Genomic DNA, 12,744 nt, shown 5'->3' with positions numbered 1-12,744 from the left:
TGCTCTTGGAATATAAAAGTAGGAAAGTTATCTCCATTAAAAGTCAATTTTGGCACTGCATGGTAATATACAGATGACAGGGTATGGGTTGGAAAAAAATGATGCTGTGTTTGGGAAGAAATTCACACCCATTAGGATATTTAAAGCACGTGCACATTCTGGGGGCTGATCCCAAAATGTGGTCTTCTTGGTCTAGAAGTGCACCAACTGCCAAACGGATATTTTTGCATGACAAGGGAGCACTCCAAGGATGTGCCAGACCTTGTCATCAGATAGTCAAGTCCCTGTTCACATCCCCAGTACCAAATTTGGCATAAACAGGATGGAGCACTAACCACACGTTGGTTTGCACAGACCTACAGTGGCCAAACTGTCATCCTTGAGAGACGTTTTTGCAATTGGCTGGAGTAGTGGTTTTCTGTTTATGTTTGCTCCCTTCACCCCACAGATGTAGACCCAGGACACTCCTGTGGGCCTTAGCACTGCTAAGTAGCAACCAGACTTTCAATTTAAATTATAACACCTTTTCATGATGTTCATAACAAACAGCAAAGTAGCAAGTACTAAGGCATTATGGACACAGCTGATCAAGACAGACCATGTGGGGATTGTGAAAATTGTAGTTTCTTCTTCACTCAGATCTCAGTTTTACAAAGTGTGGGGTTCAAAAGTTCTCTCTGCAGAGAAAGTGGCAGGAAACATTTGCTGGGATGAAATGGAAGATCCTTTGACGGATGCGTTCTCCCTTGGAAACCCACTGGCTCTTCAACCTCAAGATCTGCACAAACTCATTGCTGAAACTTGAGAAAAAGATACATTGGGTTTGAAGGCATTGAAGAGGATGTTACCAGACTGATTCCAGAGATGAGGGGTTAACTTATGAGGAGAGATTGAGTGGCCTGGGATTATGTTTGTTGGGATTTAGAAGAATGAGAGAAAATCTTATAGAAACATAAAATTATGAAAGGGATATTTGATAGATAAGATGGAGACATGAAAATTATATACACTGGTAGATGAATTGAGAGCAAGGGAACATAGCCTCAAAATTCAAGGAAATAGATTTAGGACAACTGGTTTTCTTAGAGAAAAACAAATCTATGGAATTCTCTGCCCAAGGAAGCAGTTGAAGCTGCCTTGTTAAATATATTTAATACAGACAGAAATATTTTTGCATCAGAGGGGAATTAAGGGCTATGGGGAAAAGGCAGGGAGGTAGAGCTGAGTCAAAGGCCAGATCACCCATGATCGCATTAAATGGTGGGGCAGGCTTGATGGGCTAGAGAGCATACTCTGTTCCTATTTCTTATATTCTTAAAATTGTGGCTTAAAGATTCTCAGCAACAGTTGAATATAATGTTTCCAGATGTGCTCAGGTGGCTATTCCAAAAGGAATATACACACACACATATTTGCAATACCATTTAAATCTTATTTAAAAACATAATTATTAAAACACAATGGCCATGTCTTCCTTTTAGAATGGCCACCCAAATGCTGATCAGGAAGATGGGAGTGTTGATGGATTGGATGGCAGTGCAGTCAAATTCATAATGATTTTAACGTTGCTGCCAGCAACACTACTGGGATTAAGGGAAAGTTAAGAATACAAAAATTTAGGGACAAGTGTAGCCCATGACTACATGAGCCTTCTCCTCCATAATATGGAACTGTAGTGGGCCGAGCGGCCATGTAGCACGGAGTTGCAAACCGTCGCCAGGACTGCTCACCAAATGGATGCATCGAGCCGTGGGCTGGATCACTGCTCACTTACCTGGGCAAGGAACCGCGGGCATGCTGCACTGCAAGCCGAGTCGCGGCAAATTGGACTGTTGTACTTCTTTCTGGAGAACACAGTGCTCCCATCATGTTTACTTTAAAAACATGAGCCCCACAGAATAGTGGCAGGCACATGGAGACATCACTCCTGGTGTCGTGGGGCCCGGACCAGGAGGGATATAAAAGGAGGAAGCAAACTTGAATAAACAGACTTTGCTGACTAAACCTGTGTATGTGTATTCATTTAGTAGCTCTAATGGAGGAGTCATTACAGAACCATAGAACATTACAGCACAGAAAGAAGCCCTTCAGCACACCTAGTCTGTGTCAAATTATTATTCTGACCAGACCCATGCACCTGCACTCAAAGCACAGCCCTCCAAACCCCTCTTATCCATGTATATACTCACATTTTTCATGCGTCAAAATTGAGCTAACAGCCCATTCCACACTCTCACTACATGGTTTCCCCTCAAGTTCCCTTTAAACATTTCACCTTTCATCCTTAACCCATGTCTGCTATTTCTTGCCTCACCCAAATGCAGTGGAAAAAGCCTACTTGCAGTTACTCTATCTATGCCCCTTATAAATTTGTATACCTCTATCAAATTTCCCCTCATTCTTCTTCGATCCAGTGAATAAAGTCCTAACCTGTTTAACTTTTCCCTGTAACTCATCTCCTCCAGTCCTTGTAAATCTTCTCTGCACTCTTTCAATCTTTTTGATATCTTTCCTATCGGTAACGTACCAACACCACACACAATATTCCAGATTTTCTCTCACCAATGTCCTTTCCAACTTTACCATAACTCCTATACTCAATACTTTGTTTTATGAAGACCAACGTGCCACAAATTCTTTACAACCCCATTTACCTATGATGCCACTTTCAGGGAATTATTTATCTGTATTCCCACATCCCCCTGTTCTACTGCACTCCTCAATACCCTCCCATTGACTATGCATGTCCTACATTGGTTTGTCCTTCCAAAGTGAAACATTTCACATTGTCAACATTAAATTCCATCTGGATGTTGCCAGGACTTGAGAAACAGTTACAAAGAAAGGTAATTGAAGGAAATTTGTTAAGACAGAAACAAAATTATTAGATTAGATAACATTTATTGTCATATAATATTTCGGATGGGAGTATAGATAGAATAAATGCAATGCAAGCAAGATTTTTCTACTGAGGTTAGGTGAGATGAACTAGCAGACATGGGTTAAGGGTGAAAGATTTAAAGCAAACATTAGGAGCAACTTCTTCATGCAGAGACTGGTGGGAGTGTGGGACAAGCTGTCATCTTAAGGGATGAATGTGGTTTAATTTGAAATTTAAGAAAAATTTAGATAGATACATAGATAGGAGGAATTTGGAGGGGTATGGTCTGAGTGCAGTTCAATGTGACCAGGCAGAATAATAGATTGGCATGTACCTGATGGTCCTATTACACAAAATCATGCCCAACATTTTGCATCAGACACCACCTAATCCCACCTCTTTGATTCCTTTAATATCCAGAAATCAATTGATCACTCTTTTGCATGCTTGATCCTCTTCTGCCCCGAGCTGGAGAATGCCAAAGATTCACCACCACTCTGTGAAGAAATTTTGCCTCACCTCAGTCCTAATCTTTTTTTTTTAAGAAGACTGGCACCTATTCCCCTGGGGGTTATAGCTGGTGGTTCTACTGGTGGCAATGCCCTGCGCCAAAAGGTACTGACGCAATTTGACACTCATGAAAGAGGACCCCTAAATCCTGTGGATTTAGCCTGGGTACCCAAATAGGGGAAAGATGCTGCACAGTGCCTTTATGACTGTGGCCGTGGTCATGTCCGGGCAGGGGATGGCAAAAGGGAATCAGGAGTACTCAATGACATTGAGGAAGTACAGGTTTCAGTTGGAGGAAGGCAGAAGCCCCTTGAAATCAGTGCTCAGACATTCAAAGGAGTAGGTGCCCTTGATCAAGTGTGACTTGTCAGGATCGTAGAATGCTAGGGAGAGGAGAAGGTCTAGACTTAGACTTTGGCATAGTGTCCCTTCTTCCCACATCCTGAAGCATGGCTTGCACTCAGCACAGACTCGACAGTTTCTGGTCAGCGTCCTGACATCATCAATGGAGTAGGGAAGGCTTTGATGAATTGATAAAGCCTGGTGACCCTAGGGTGACAAAGGACATCATGGAGTGCTTGTAGTCGGTAGGATTGCGAACTGGTGTATGTCCAGAGGGACAGGGCATCTGAAAGCTCATTGATCTTCCCAGGCTGGTACAAGATGCCATAGTTATAGGTGGAGAGTTCTATTCTCTACCTCAGAATCTTAGCATTTTTGATTTTATCCCACTGCTTATTATTGAACACTGATCAGTCAGCAGGGTAAATAGTTTGCTGGCCAGTAATGCCTCTAGTATCGCACTGCCTCACCAATTGCCTGGGCCTCCTTCTTGATAGACTTCAGGGCCATGGAGAGTGTGGGATAAAAATGCCATAGGTCTGCCTGCTTGGTTAAGGGTGATGGCTAAGGCAAAGTCAGAGGCATTGCCCTCCACCTAGATCAGGGTGGATTTGTCCACAGCATGCATCATGGTCTTGGCAATGGCTCCTTTGATACAGGTGAAGGCCACCCGAGCTTCAGCTGACAGGAGGAAAGAGGTGGCCTTCACTAGAGGCCAGGCATTGTCTGTTTCATTGGGGACCCATGGGGCATAGTTTAAGAACCCCAGGCATCTCTTCAAGGCCTTTTGGCTGTGAGGGAGTGAGAGCTCGATCAGGGGCCACATGCGGTCAGGATCAAGACCACCTTGTTCCACGGTGCAACCAAGGGGCGACTGTATCTGAAGGGTGGACAGCCCACAGGTGGGACACAGTGTGTGGGTTATGGTATGCCGCTTGATCACGTACAATGGGGAGGGCGGGTAGTCTAAACATTGGTTGTTGCGGTCTGAGGTGGAATGGGGCCTGTTGAACTCCATAGTAATGCTCTTGAGGTGGCCCTGGAATTCAACCCCAGTATCATGGGTATGCAGAGCTGTGGCATTACAAGCACCTTAAAAGTTTTCATTGGTTGTATTGCGTACGGTCAGCATCACCATGCAGTACCCACAAATCTCTGCTGACTGGGACCTGGAGGCCATGGAGATCTTGCAACTCACCTTGCTCACCATGAGAGAATAGTCCCACACAGTATCAGAATGTAAAATGTTTTGTGTTCCTGCTATTCAAGTAGACAGTTAGTGAGATGACCATTTACCTTGACCTCCATCATTGATCGGGCAAGCTGGTGGGGGCTGTCCTGTTCAAGTACAATCTATGCTAGTACCAGGTCGTTGTTGGAGTAGTTGTACGATTTGGACCCGAGCTGGTAATATGGCATCCTTCCTGATGTGCACGCAGTGCTGTCTCTCTGGAGCAGATGTGGTGCCAGAAGTGACACTGGCCAAGATGGTGCCCCCCACCCTCCACCCCCCCCCCCCCCTTGGCATACACGTGGTGTTGTCATTCAGGGGCTGAAGTGACGCCAGAAATGATGCTGGCCAAGATGGCAACTGCACGCATGCAGCACTGCTAGGGAGAGGAGAAGGTCTAGACTTAGACTTTGGCATAGTGTCCCTTTGTAGAGCTCATCGAAAGAATCAAAGACTTGTTGATCCAAACCAAGGCTTTTATTAGCAAAAGACAGGAGCTCTTCACAGGTGGCCGACCAGTCTGGAATGATCCGACCTGTCTAGGGACACAACCCTTTAAGGCCCAGTCAGTAGGTGTGGCTAAGCTCTCAACCAATCGCTGTAAGCACAGTCTAGATACTGTAACTATATACACTATATACATTGGTGATAGATCAGTACTATCACATTCACCCCTTCTTGGAGAACTGACCCTGGAAAAAAAAACAAAAAAACGAGGGAGAGAATGAAAGGAAGGGGTAGGTTAAGGACTGTAGCAGTCAGGGGGTCTGACCATCTGGCGTGACCGCCATGGTGCCGGGATTGGGGTCGCTGGAGTGGTGTCGCCAGCGGGCTCGTCGGGTGCGACCACTCCTTCGCTCAATTCCCCAGTCGTGTTGTCGGCAGGGTGGCCCGGGTCATTGGGTGCTGTTGGTCCTTCTGTTGCGGCATGGGGCCTGGGGAATAAAGAGTTGGGGAAGGTTGGTTTGGGGGGTTTGCTGGGTCTTCCGCGTCCTGAGCTAGGTCCCACACTGAAACAGTGTCCTCCCGCCCATCTGGGAACTCAACGTAGGCGTAATGTGGGTTCACGTGGAGTAGAGTCACTCGGTCGACCAAGGGGTCGTTCTTTGAGTGCTGGACGTGACATCGCAAAAGGACGGGGCCAGGGACGGTGAGCCATGCCGGTACAGTGGTTCCTGATTCAGATTTCCTCGGGAAAAGGAACATCCTTTCGTGGGGGGTGGCATTTGTTGCGGTACATAGGAGGGAGCAGATGGAGCGTAAGGCACTAGTGAGAACCTCCTGCCAGTGAGAGGTGGGGAGACCTTTAGACCGGAGAGCCAGTGTAACCGCTCTCCATATGGTGCCATTCTCCCTCTCGACCTGGCCATTACCACGTGGGTTATAGCTGGTGGTCCTTCTTGAAGCGATACCACACTCCAGAAGGTACTGTTGCAGCTCTGCGCTCATGAATGAGGACCCCCTATCACTGTGGATGGAATTGGGGTACCCGAAAATGGCGAAAATACTGTGAAGGGCCTGTATCACTGAGGTGGCAGTGGTGTCTGGGCAGGGCACAGCGAACGGGAAGCGGGAGTACTCGTCGATGGCCGTAAGGATGTAGTTATTACGGTTGGTCGACGGTAGGGGCCCCTTAAAGTCTACGCTAAGACACTCGAAGGGGCGGGTGGCTTTGATAACGTGGGAATTATCCGGACGCAAGAAGTGGGGCTTGTATTCAGCGCACACTGAACAGGCTCGGGTCATGGAGCGGATCTCCTCGACTATGTAGGGTAGGTTGCACGCCTTCACAAAGTGGGCAAACCTAGTGACCCCTGGATGACAGAGCTCATCATGGAGTTTCTGTAGTCTGTCCATCTGTATGCTGGCGCACGTCCCCCTGGAGAGCACGTCAGGCGGGTCGTTGAGCTTACCAGGCCGGTACAGGATGTCATAGTTAAAGGTGGAGAGTTCGTTCTCCATCTGGCGATTTTGTCGCTTTTTATCTTACCACACTGGGTGTTGCTGAGCATGAAGGAGACCGCGCGTTGATCAGTCAACAGTGTAAAGCGCCTCCCAGCGAGGTAATGTCTCCAACGACACACCGCTTCAACTATGGCCTGGGCCTCTTTCTCAATCGAGGAGTGTCTACTCTCTGGACCCTGGAGGGTTCTGGAAAAGAAGGCTACAGGCCGACCGGCCTGGTTCAAGGTGGCTGCCAGGGCGAAGTCGGATGCATCGCTCTCGATTTGAAACGGGACAGACTCATCGATTGAGTGCAGCGTCGCAGCGGTGATGTCGGATTTGATTCGATCAAAAGCCGCTCTGGCTTCTGTCGAGAGAGGAAAGGAGGTGGTCTTGATAAGAGGACGCGCCTTGTCGGCGTAGTGTGTAACCCATTGGGCGTAATATGAAAAAAGGCCCAGGCAGCTTTTGAGCGCTTTCTGGGTATGGGGAAGTGGGGGGGGTAAGTCCATTAGGGGACACATGCGGTCAGGATCTGGCATGACTATCCCGTTCTCCACCACGCAACCTAGAATCGCGAGTCGTGTGGTCCAGAAGACACACTTGTCCAAATTGTAAGTCAGGTTCAGCCGACGGGCAGTTTGAAGAAATTTGTCTAGGTTTGCGTTGTTGTCCTGCATGTCGTGGCCGCAAATGGTGATATTGTCCAGATATGGGAAGGTAGCGTTTAGCCCGTTCTGGTCCACCATCCGGTCCATTTCACGCTGGAAGACCGCGACACCATTCGTGATTCCGAATGGTACCCTGAGAAATTGATACAGCCGCCCATTCGCTTCGATCGGAGCACGGCCACATAGGCATCCCGGACGAGGTCGCTAGTGATCTCGGCAGCAGTTTTGTCAACACAGTTACAGTCCTTGCCCAATGCCTTTAATACTTGTAAATATGCCCTGCTGGACTCGTCAGGCTGTTGCTTCCTCGACGCAAGCACGAGCCGGGCATGAACTCTGTTCACCGGTTGATCATACAGTTCTTTCAGTACCTTTATGGCTGCGATGTAAGTGGTCTCATCCTGGATGTTCTCGTAGACTCTCGACACCATAGACAGCAATGCTGTTAGATGCTGGTTATCCTCCTCCACCCGAATGAATCTCAGGAAGTTTTCAAAGTTCAGAAGCCAGAACTTAAAGGCTTTGAAGGCTGTAGCTGACTGTGGGTCGATATCAAGTTTTTCTGGCCAAGTCAAACGCTCCACCCCTTTCAAAAAAATTCTTTTTTCTTTTTGCTAATAAAATTGTAGAGCTCATCGAAAGAATCAAAGACTTGTTGATCCAAACCAAGGCTTTTATTAGCAAAAGACAGGAGCTCTTCACAGGTGGCCGACCAGTCTGGAATGATCCGACCTGGCTAGGGACACAACCCTTTAAGGCCCAGACAGTAGGCGTGGCTAAGCTCTCAGCCAATCGCTGTAAGCAAAGTCTAGATACTGTAACTATATATACTATATACATTGGTGATAGATCTGTACTATCACACCCTTCTTTCCACATCCTGAACATACCACTTCCTTGGCTGAGCAGCACTTCTGAGGATGCTTTGGTTCACCGCAGAAGTAGCACGTCAGGTGCTCAGCAATGGCGGTAGAAGTGAATTAGAGGTGCCCTATGTAGAAGCAGCTTGGCACCCCACAACCTAAGATGGCAGTGCCCATGTTCCCCACAAAGCGATTGCATTGTCAGAGGAGATCAAGTCCGTGTAACAGAGGGCTACATCCAATGTTTTGAACACCTCAAAGGCCCTCTGCAAGGTCAGTTCGTCCAGTTCCAGCACCTGCTGGTAGATATAGTCTGATCAGAAGCCTGCTAGGCAGGCATCCCAAGCGAGCTCATCTGTATAGACCTCAGCAGTAATGTCCCTGCAGCCACAGGCTCACCAGAGTTCCCACAGGACCCAAAGGTATTCCTCTAGGGGCTCACCAGGTTGTTGCTAGTAAGTGGTCGGGAGATGTCTGGCATAGACCACGTTCGTCCCGAGTCTGTACTGACTTTGGAGCTTGTTAATGGCCTCCTTTTACATCGTGCACCCCCTGACAATCTCATAGGTCCGGTGGCCGACCTGCAATCATAGAAGACATAGCTTGTCATCGTCAGAACCCAAGACTTAAGTGAAGGTGTGCAGAAAGTCATTCAAGCAGAGTAGCCAGAGCTCCAATTGGTCGGAGGCTTCAGGCAATTACAGATCAATGCCTATCTTGTCTGGCCTCAACAACTTGTCCATTGTGGTAAAAAAAACTTTGTGATAATAAAATTGATATGCTATCAATAATGCCAAAAGACTGGGATTACTAGATGACAGACTTATTATCACAAGACTGAACACATGCTCCTGTTGCTGGCCCGATTCCAGGATTCATACTGAGGGACGGACTCAGGCATAATTGCCTTTATTGGGGAATTCCAGGGGGAGGTGGCAGGCCAGCCATACACAAAGATACAGTACCAATGGCATAACAGCATCACAATGGTATCACCACAGGGTGGTCACTGGGGAAATAGACGCTATTACAGCTAACAGAGCCAAGATGCTCCACAAACCAGTCTCCCAGTCTGCGACCAAACCAGTCTCCCAGTCTGCGACCAAACCAGTCTCCCAGTCTGCAACCAAACCAGTCTCCCAGTCTGCGACCAAACCAGTCTCCCAGTCTGCGACCAAACCAGTCTCCCAGTCTGCGACCAAACCAGTCTCCCAGAAGTAGAGGAAACCACAACAGGATTCCTCCTCCAGCCAGCATGGTCTGAATTCTGAGATTTCCTGCTTCTGGCTTATTCCTTCAGGCCCAAAATGTTGGTAATATATTTTTGACTCCTATAAATCACTGAAAAGACTGGCAATGTTCCTCCAGCATTTCAGTGTGTTTTTACAACAATCACAGTGTCTACAGACTTTAATGTTTCACTCTCCCAAGTCCTTTAGCTTGGTCCTGTTTTGCTGGTACGATGGTGTTGAACACAGAGTTGTAGTCAATGACGTATGTGTGTGTGAGGTCTGGCTGATCTAACGCAGAGTGCCATTGACGATAGGTGAACTGAAGTGAATCCTTTTTAATACATCAACAAAAGCTCTTAGATACAAATCCAGATTGCAGGCACGATAATAGCATTTTGCCAATTGCTATTCTACATTATTAGGATCCAACATACTGCTTCAGAAGGCTCCCTTTAAACTTGAACAAATCTTGAAATTTGGTGCAGTTTTAAACTCTTTATGATGCTCACTGGCATACTCTGTATTTATATCCTTTCACAAATTATAAAATGCATCAAATCTGAGAGGAACAGAACCTTCAGGAGGGTGAATTGACCTTGTGCAAGCCAATTGGCTGTAGTTTTTGTGAACATTTTTAATGTCTTACCATAGCAGTCAGAGTTCACCATCATCATTCTGTCCTTGTTATTTTTATAAGCATTTTCCTTTAATTTAAATATGATCTTCATCTTATCCATGGAGGAGTATTTATAGTTGCTTCTGGGTCACAACTTATTTAAAGATCCCACATATTCTATTCATGAAGTGCGAACCTCATTTCCCCATGTACTGCAATAGCATTCTGGGCAATCTATATTTCTGAACAATATTATACGACACATTTTAAAAACGGAAAAGGGACTGTTTAATTGTAGACTTTAGATGCTATTTTGGTGTACATCAAATATCATTAATCGTCTAGTTCCAGTTTACAATGAGTGTGCATTTCCTGCCTGCAGCAGTGAAAGTTTGAGCCTCAACAAATGATTACTTTGTGGTAAATGTTCTAGAGGCTAAGGTTTCTGCACCAGATCACTCTCCCTCCTTCCACACATTCTTTGCTTTGCATTTTATGATGTTAATTTGCAAATCATTTCAGGCTTAAATAATAATGGTATGGCATCATTAGTGCAGTGGTTAGCCCATCACTATTACAGCACCAGAATCCTGGGTTTGAATCCAGCACTGTCTGTAAGGTGCTTGTATGTTCTCCTTGTCTGCATTGGTTTCCTCCCATATCCAAAGACATACAGGGTGAGTTGGTTATATTTGGGCTGAAGGGCCTGTTACCATGCTGTATCTCTAAATTTTAAAATTAAACTTAAAAATAATAAAATATGATTTATTGAAAGAAAATAAAGCAACCATCCTTCTTTAATAACAGATGTTGTGATTTTGTTATTCTTATAAATTTACATTTGGGTATACAGCACGATAACAGGCCCTTCTGATCCACTAGCCCATGCCCTCAAATATACCAAAAAACCTACAACACCCTCCCCCCCCCATACAATTTAAGGGTGGGGGTGAACATACAAACTCCTTACAGACAGCCCCCAGATTTGAACCTGGATCACTGGCACTGTAATAGAGTTGCGCTAACTGCCTTGCATTATTAGGATCCAACATACTGCTTCAGAAGGATCCCTTTAAACTTGAACAAATCTTGAAATCTGGTGCAGTTTTAAAGCAAGATACAGGGAGGTATAAAGCCGTGTTGCAAACTGTTGTGACAGAATCAAAAAAATTACGGGTATCACTAAATAGATTGAAAACTAATTATTATACTGTATGACCATTGATGAAAAATAAAATACTCTCAGTACTCTGCATTGAAATATAATTGGAAGGTATGCTGAATGCCATAAAATCCTGATGCATTGAGGAGAATGCATTGCTGCTTTCAGCTCTGTGATATTCATTTATCAGCTTTAATTAACCCCGAACTCAAGCACTTCAGCAAAGGACAGAAATTGATGTTTCTATAAGGGGAAACATTTATTCTCAGTTACAAAATAGTTTTTATATATAGGAGAGCACATTTTCCCCTCTAAAGTTACTTTCTTACCAAATTCTTACAAAGCATTGCAACATTTTAACCCTGTTGTGTGAGATGTTTTTATTGAAAGGCTCTATGTAGATTTGTCTCATCATAAGTATTGTTAACTTGAGAGCCTGGGGTTATGCCAAAAAATTCATGGTGACTGTGAAGTTCAAGAAGACATTTAATTTACTCTTATCACATTTAAAATCAAAGAATCAGGTTGCATTGGTACGCTTTTATATACACACAAGGGGACATTCATTTAAGATGGGGCAATGATTGAGGGCAGGAGGTGGTGAAGGGTGGTGTTTGAAGGATATGTGCAGAGCAAGTTTTTACAAGGAGAATGATAGGTACCTGGAACTGGCTGCCAAATGCAATGGTGGAAGCAGAAGTGATAGTAGCATTTAAGATGCTTTGAAGCAGGCAGGGAATAGAGGTATGTATCATGTGGAAGCAGAAAAATTTGTTTAATTTTGGCATTATGTTCAATATAGACATTGGAGGCAAAAGGGCCTGTTTCTGTGTCTCGCTGTTCTACGCTTTATGTAAATAAAAATAGTGCTCAGAGAAAAAATATTTGTTTACCGGCTGGATCAAAGATTGTCTACAAAACTAATATGATAGTCACATGTTTTTAAATCTATGAATTGAAGCGGAATTCCTCAAATTAAAATGAAAATACACAAATAAATCAACAAACCTCAGTAATCACCCAGGCAAACCCTAACCAACTCCACAAACATGCTTTGTATTTGCATGACCTGTCAGAAACACTTCACAATATAGATTCTGGTAGCATTTTGACTTGAAACTAGTCAAGTCAAACATTTATTGCTAATTGAAAATAATGCTGGCCATTTTCAGCATTACCCTGGAGATTTCCACAACCTGGCCAATTGCCACACCATTCCTATTTGGAAGAAAATTTGACACTGTTAGTGCAAAGCCAAATTGATTACCCCCTGATGTTAACAGTATGATTGC

This window comes from Narcine bancroftii, chromosome 1 (genome assembly GCF_036971445.1).
Source record: "Narcine bancroftii isolate sNarBan1 chromosome 1, sNarBan1.hap1, whole genome shotgun sequence".
In the NCBI taxonomy this organism is placed as follows: domain Eukaryota; kingdom Metazoa; phylum Chordata; class Chondrichthyes; order Torpediniformes; family Narcinidae; genus Narcine; species Narcine bancroftii.
The sequence above is the reverse complement of the archived record's forward strand: the minus strand, read 5'-3'. Positions refer to the sequence as shown.